Source organism: Physeter macrocephalus, chromosome 10, assembly GCF_002837175.3.
Source record: "Physeter macrocephalus isolate SW-GA chromosome 10, ASM283717v5, whole genome shotgun sequence".
Lineage (NCBI taxonomy): Eukaryota > Metazoa > Chordata > Mammalia > Artiodactyla > Physeteridae > Physeter > Physeter macrocephalus.
Genome location: NC_041223.1, coordinates 41,276,711 through 41,284,786, shown reverse-complemented (window position 1 = coordinate 41,284,786; position 8,076 = coordinate 41,276,711). Strand labels below are relative to the sequence as shown.

At 35.1% G+C, this 8,076-nt stretch overlaps 1 non-coding gene across 1 annotated transcript; it reads right to left on the bottom strand.

Annotated features, from left to right (window-relative positions):
* Positions 1-6,849: 6,849 nt before the first annotated feature.
* On the bottom strand, positions 6,850-6,922 carry TRNAR-CCG (transfer RNA arginine (anticodon CCG)). The gene has a single exon. It is a non-coding gene; the product is annotated as a tRNA-Arg (tRNA).
* Between the last annotated feature and the right edge of the window lie 1,154 nt (positions 6,923-8,076).

Here is an 8,076-nt window from a genome sequence, read left to right as displayed (position 1 = left end):
GTTTTCTTTTTGTGTGTCAATGTTGATCTACTAGTATTGACTGTCTATAATGCAACCTTGAGATGGACTCTGAGGCTGAGGTTAGGTTCAGCAGGAAAGAGTAAATAAGAGATAAATTCTCTCTGCTAGGGACAAAGGAAAAGTTAGTGGGGTATAGTTCTTAATTTTCATGTTTGACATCTTTGGCCTAGTAAAATTATATTACCCATGGTGCTAATTATATATCTAGTTGATTAACTGTCTTAGCTGAAGTATTACTGAGATTGAAGTTCCAAGATCATCTTAGCATTTTACTGGTTTGAAAGAAATACAGGCATGAAATTTAATTTCCAGGTTAGTCCAAATGCTTCTATAGCCTGAATCCATTCAAAAGGTCTCTTTGAGTAAGTCAGTGGGTAGATCCTAGTTTGCGTATCATATTACTAAATCAAGGCTCAGGAGAATTTAATATCCTCTTAACTCTGGCTCTGAAGTATCTTAACCTCACTAGTTTCATTTGCCCATCTGGAAAATGAAGATCATAAAATCTTACATGAGTAACTATTAAATGAAACTATACATTTTTAAAGTAATACTTAATTACATTTTTGTGAAAACAATATTTTTTAATATTGGCTTTAATCTTGGTGTGATGAAATGGTAAATGGCAAAACATCAAAAGATGATAGCTTAGACACAATTTCTAAAAATAAATAACCACTTTGATTTGAAGCTGTAATGTATGTTAGTAAAGAGAGGACCCAGCCTTGGATATGATTCCAGAAAAGATCTTAATAGTTTCATTTGGAACTAATACCACTTAACTCTTACAAAGTAGGACTCAGTAATTCAGGTTCATTATGGCATCTTTGGCATTTCATTTACTTTCTGGGCATAAACAGCTCGTAAAACAATAGAAGAACAGGATTATCTGAATATTAGTTCTTGGACTAATTCTCGAAATGGCTTGAGGACAGAAGCAAATGTTTCAATCTGTTGTGTACTACTTGAAATTAGGATTTTTCTTCTAGAAAAAAATATAATAACTTTTAAGGTAAAATCTGTTTGGAGCTCAGTATTATGATTTGTGATACAAATGAACAACATCAAGAAAGTAAGCAAACACAAACGTCATAGTCAGTCCTACTCCCAGGTTGTAGTCTAGACATTGTCATTAACAATATCTATAGCCCTTCCTTAATCTTTTTTCAAGTACCTCAGTTTCTGTCTGTTCCTAGTCCCTTTAGTACTATAATCCCAATAACTTTTTAAAATCCCCTCTGTGACCTATAATAAATTGATTATACAAACTTCCACCACTCTCATTTCTCCATTTTACACATTATCCAGACTAGCTTCCATGTTTCTTCATTAAAATCCCTTGTATATACTTTAAAGGCTATGCTAAGCTAAATCTCAACTCACTATCTACTTGATGCATATGTGCACTATGCAGCCAGGTTGCCATAAATTTATGACCACAAACCTCAGGTAGGCCTTAGTGTAGTAATGAATCCACTAATATTTCCTACCTTCTCAAAGTTCTAACACCTCTTCTTTCATCCTCACCTCAGACCATGACTTTCTTCCAATTTTACTGAAACACACAAGCAACAAGAAGAGTCCTATTCAAGCACCTGGACACAAGAACTGCCTCTGTCTGCTTACACTCACCTCTCTTATTAGATGAACCATTTGTGCTCCTATCTAAAGCCAATCGCTCTACTGTGCACTAGATTACATTCCTTTTGCCAAAGGAATGACATCACATCACTCTGGCAACTTTCTCCTATTTTTCCCACAAAATGAATTATTTTTTGAACTACATTTTTCTTATCCACAAACATTACTTTTATCATCTTAGAAAAACAAAAAGAAGCAAACAAAAATGCTTGACCCCGCATCCCCATCTAGCTACAACCCTTTCTGCTCACTTTTACAGCAAAACTTATTGAAATATTTATCAGTATTTGCCACCTCCTCCCACTCTCTCTTGAACTTGCCCCAATTAGACTTTCACCTTACCACTCTACCAACACCACTCCTGACAATGTCCCCAAAGAATTTCATGTTGCTCAATCCAATGATCAATTCTCAGTCCTCTTATTACTTGATATATCAGCAAAATTTGACATAACCAGTATCAATGGCCACTCTTCAGTCTCCTTTGCTAGTCCCTCTTCATCTCCCTAACATCTAAGTGCTGGAGTATACATGAACTCAAGCCTCTGTACTCACTTCATACGTGATCTCAGCTAGCATTGTGTTTTTAAATTTCATCTATAAATTATTTCCAAATTTTTAGTTCCACTAGATACCTCTACCTTGAACCCCAAACCTGTAGTTCCAATCATTTACTTGACTTATCCACCTGCATATCTAATAGGCATCCCAAGTTTTACTTGTCCAATACCAAACTCCCAGTGTTCTCCCAAAAACCTGACTCTCCTAACATTCTTCTTCTCAGTAGTAGCAACTCCAATCATCCAGGAGTTTTGTCATTCTGGGACAAAAGCCCGGAATCATGTTTGACTCATTTTTTATTTCACAGCCCAAATCAACATGTTAGCTAATCCTACTAGATCTACCTTCAAAACATCACCTTAATCTGTGTATTTCTCATGACCTCCATTTCTGCATGATCAAGGCATAATCACCTATGACCTAAACTAGTGCAAAAGCCATCAATATGGTTTCTCTGTCTTCTGCTACTATCTCCCTTGCTCACTTTGCTCCAGCCACACTAGTTTCCCTGATGACTTTGAAACAGGAGAGGCACGCACCTGCTCAATGCCTTTGTCCTTGATGTTCCCTCCACCCAGGCTGTTCTTCCCCCAGATATCCACATGCCTCATTTCCATCTACTCCTTCAGATATTTCTTCAAATATCCCTTCTAGTAAGGCCTTGCCTATCTAATATTATATCCCATCCATCCCACTACATAACCTTAGTAGACATTTTATATGTGTATATATGATATATATTTGATATATGAATGTATTCTACATGGTATGTGAGAGACAAGCATTGTTTTTCAAAGCAGGATATATTAATCACTCAAAGCATCAGCCATTAATATGGTCAACCACATTCCTTTGGCATGCTTTACTTTTCTTGTTGACCTCACAAATTAATTACATAGACAATATTTTCTACTTTAATATGTGATTAATAAAGTTATGGCATTAGGTTGAGAAGAAAAACATAATAGGCCTGAGATAATTATAAAATCTAACTTCTATTCATTTCCTTAGGTTTTTAAAAAATTTTTTTATTGGAGTATAGTTGCTTTACAATGTTGTGTTAGTTTCTGCTGTACAATGAAGTGAATTAGCTATATGTATACATACATCCCCTCCCTCTTGGACCTCCCTCTCACCCCACCCCCATCCCACCCATCACAGAGCACTGAGCTGAGCCCCCTGTGCTGTACAGCAGGTTCCCACTAGCTACCTATTTTACACATAGTAGTGTATATATGTCAATCCTAATCTCCCAATTCATCCCACCTTCCCCTTCCCCCAACCCAGGTCTACGTGTCCATTCTCTACATCTGTGTCTCTATTACTGTCCTGAAAATAGGTTCATCTGTACCATTTTTCTAGATTCCACATATATGAGTTAATATTCAGTACTTGTTTTTCTCTTTCTGACTTACTTCATTTTGTATGACAGACTCTATGTCCATCCACAACTCTACAAATGACCCAGTTTCATTCCTTTTTATGGCTGAGCAATATTCCATTGTATATATGTACCACGTCTTCTTTATCTATTCATCTGTCATTGGACATTTAGGTTGTTTCCATGTCCTAGCTATTGTAAATAGTGCTGCAATGAACATTAGGGTACATGTGTCTTTTTGAATTATGATTTTCTCAGGGTATATGCCCAGTAGTGGGATTGCTAGGTCATATGGTAGTTCTATATGACTCTCATTCACATTTTTCATCTTTAAAAGAATATAAACTTTAAAAAGAAAACAATATATTATTTTCTTCTATAATTTCTTATAGTAGTGCATTTTTTTGAGCAAATAAAATTTAGTACCAAATCAAAAGTTTCAGTAGTAGCAACACTACTTTTCAAATGTCACTGATGATTTATAAAACCATTAAATGTAAGAAAAAAAGCAAGGGTTGACTTGACTGAAGCCTTTAAATGCTACATTTGCTAGCCACATCAATTGTCTAAAATCGTGTTCTCAAATTTTATCATTCATTAGAATCATGTGAATGGCTGGCTAAAATGTAGATGACTATAAACCTCATGCTACAGTTTTTGACTCAGTAAATCCTGCATGAGGCCCAATAATTTGCATTTTTATCAATTCTCCAGGTGATATTAGCTCAGAAACCACACTTTGAAAACCGCTGGCTTAAACTATCTTGCAGATTTACTGAAAGATAAACTCTTTCCAGAAAAAAAACAAAAACTCCCACTTTCCCCATGCTTAGAGTAAGGAGATGGTATTCATTTCTTTGTTCACTGGTTGGTGTTAGAATTTCCTTTTGCCTTTATGGGATTCAGACCACACTTCACGCTGATACCACTAAAACAAAGCAATTTTAGCGAAATACGGCTTTAGGACATGTATCCAATAATATTGTAATGTCCTAGATTATGTAGCTACAGCTATAATTTATAATCTTATACATATGACTCTCCACTGTGTTACTTCTGAAAAGGGAAATCCGGGATAAAATGAACAGAAGTTTAGAGTATCGTGAAGAATTATATCAAAATCAAAACAATGGCATTTCAGAGAGTCTGATTATGTGGTATTATTCTTGATTTACTAACTAGATGTGCAGCTGAATCTTTTAAAGTCCAATTGCCAACATAAAGAAAAAGCCCTCAGCCTCTCCCTCATAGCTTCTACTTTCCATTGACATTTTGCTATTAAAATGTCTTCTGACAATCTAGATGATTTTACAACCACCATCGTTTCTCTTCACACTCTTTTCAAGATTAAAGGGGCTATGAAAAGAGATAGAAAGATAAGACTATGGTGTGTACTGCTGACTGGAAAGTAGTTAGTGTGTGTGATTCACTGTAAAGTATAGCTTGATTGAGAAAAATGAGACTCTGGAACATACAAGGTTTATCTATTCCTTTCATTTACAATTCTTGGTAAGCAGGCAACTAAGAAGGCAACTCTTAAAATGAGCACAGTACATCACAGTTAGCTATCATGACTGAGCCTACTCAACAGGTAACATTTGTTTCTGCTATTGCTCTTAATGCTAGTTTAAGCCACTTCTTTCACTGTACTCCCATTCACTGCGGTCTGTTAGAAGGTAATACAATACCATTTCATCCTGCTACATTCATATTTTAAAGGTAATAAACTCTAAGGCATTTGTATTCAAAATAGTGATATCACTCCCATCTATAAATTGTATACACTAACATATCTAAGTATTATGATTTTTAAAATATGTAGTACTTTTTGTTAAAAATGTTGACAGAATAGGAATGTTAAAGTGACTGCTATACAGTCCCCTGAGACATAGCAGCACATAGTTATGAAGATGAACACCTTCATCTGGGCTCATAAAATTTTAACACATATCTTCTGTGGTGGTTTAATTTCTAAATTTAATTCTGAATCTATTTTTTAAATTAATGTCTTGATTGTTGTTATAGAAATTAGTGACTGAAGAACAATTGGAAAAAAAGCTCAACACCAGAATTTGCATAGAAATAAAGGACTGAATGTGATCTACAGATTATTCTGACTATTCAGAATTACTGAGCATATGATGTGCTAGAAGAATACCACAGATTTACAGAACTCAAAAGCTACCAAGACTTTTTCTCACAAAAGAAAGGGTATCCTACACCAGAAAATTAAAAGTATTGATTTAACAACTGTGCCAAGATAATCATGAGTTTGGCACACTTTATCTGTCTCTATGGCATGACATTAAAAACAAAATACAAGGACCTAAATGGAGTATATTAATGTGTGGAAGTCAGTGAAAACTCAAGATACTGAAATTGAGAATAAAATTTTCTTTGATTTATATGAAAAAAGTCCTTGATCATCAGCTCCTATCTAATGGGCTTCTCCGTTCCTTAGGAATAAGTAAAAAATAAATCTATGAACCTCATGATAAATACCACTAATAAAATATCAGATGGTTTAAAATAAACAAAAGCAAACTAAGATTTTGATCACTATTGACTATGCCTTAAGAAGGAATGAAATACAATTCCAGAAAATTAGAAAACAAACAACAACAAAAAACCAAAAATGCTTTTTCAGGAAAAGAAAAAAGAAACAAAGAAAAGTTTACCTTCCAGGGATTTCCCATTAATACTAGAAACTAAAATCTCTGCCATAATTCTAAACATATTTGTTAGATCCAGCATGGTTGCTCATGTCCAAAGCAGTGGAAAGCAATAGGCAAAGGATTACTGGGGCCTCATTTATCCTTTTGTATTTATGTGCTTTTTTGATATTCTACTTCATTATTTAAATGATTGAGGATGCTTTCACAGTTATGGTGTAACAAGGTAAAAAGTGGATAGGGAAATAAGGGCAAGAAAAAATAAAGATTGGAAGATAATAGGAAATAAGGTATACAGATACAGCTGATGATATAGATAATGGTACCATATATAGATATAGGTACAGATATTGATTACAGTATAGATACCATAAACTCCTACAGTTACCAAAGGGGGGTTACAAATTTGCCTCTAGGCTTAAATTTTTTTAAAATATTTATTTATTTGGCTATGCCAGGTCTTAGTTGGGGCACGCGGTATCTTCATCGCCGCGAGCAAGATCTTCGTTGCGGCATGTGGGATCTTTTTTAGTTGCAGCATGCGGGCTCTTAGTTGCGGCATGCGGGATCTAGTGCCCAGACCAGGGATCGAACCCAGGGCCTCTGCCTTCGGAGTGCAGAGTCCTAACCACTGGACCACCAGGGAAGTCCCAAGGCTTAAATTTTTTAATTGAGAAAATCACATTTTCTAAAATAGTCAATCTTATGCAACCAGTAATGATCAAAAGTAAATGAACATATTTGAACCATAATAATTTCTCATTTGTTTCTGATATTCTTCACATTTCTCCACAGTCCTCCCCTAAAAGTTCCCAAATTTTATATTTTGCAACTGAAAGACAACAGTTGAAACTTAACTCCTCTTATCTGCTAACAACCTTGATTTTCAAGGTAAAATATTGCTATATTTGAGATCCATGTAGGACTTTAATACACTATTTTCTGTATTTTTTCTTATACCATCACTACTAATTCATCTACATTTCAAGTTATTATTACTCCCTAGAGGAAATCATAAATCATGTTTAATATATTTTTTCATAGGCAAGCGAAAAAACTGTCCATTTTGCATTATTAATTAAAACAACAAGAGTTAGTTTAACACTGACTGCTAATGGGGTCAGGAGCCATTGACTAAGCAGAGTAGCACTGCTGCTTTTCCAGCCTTTATCTAAAGTACATGCCGGGTGACTTTATCCACCCATTTAATCCCTTAAGCTTTTAAATCTAATTTCTTCTTTTAAATCCTCTTTTCTTGTTTTGTTTTGTCTCCTAACCCTGAAGTTCTCTTAGATAAGCTCTAAATTCAGTTGAAATAATCCCTATTGATTCTTATGTTTCTCATAAAGTTTGAGAACAGGAAAACAAACTCAGGTCAAAAGCTGAAATAAATGTCACTGAGCTAATAAAAACAATAAATGCATTTAATATTTAAGCCAACAATAGATATTTTCAGCAGAAAGTATACATCCAATAACAGCAAACCTCCATAACATTTACTAAATGTTCAGCTAATCCTTATATACCCCTACATGGCAGGTGCCATTATCTGCATTTTACAGATAAGGGAATTGACAAGAGGTAGATTAGTTTGTCCAAAGCCACATAGCTACTGAGGGATGGAGCTGTGATTCTAATTCTAGCAGTCTGCTCCAGCCCATGCTGGAACCTCTAAACTGCATCCCCTAAGACGGAACTGTTCAAAGGCTGATCACCCTGTTCCATATGCAGCTTCTCATATGATCTTGATTGTGTGCTCTCTCATATCCAGCTGCTCACACTCCTTCTTAGCAATTTAAT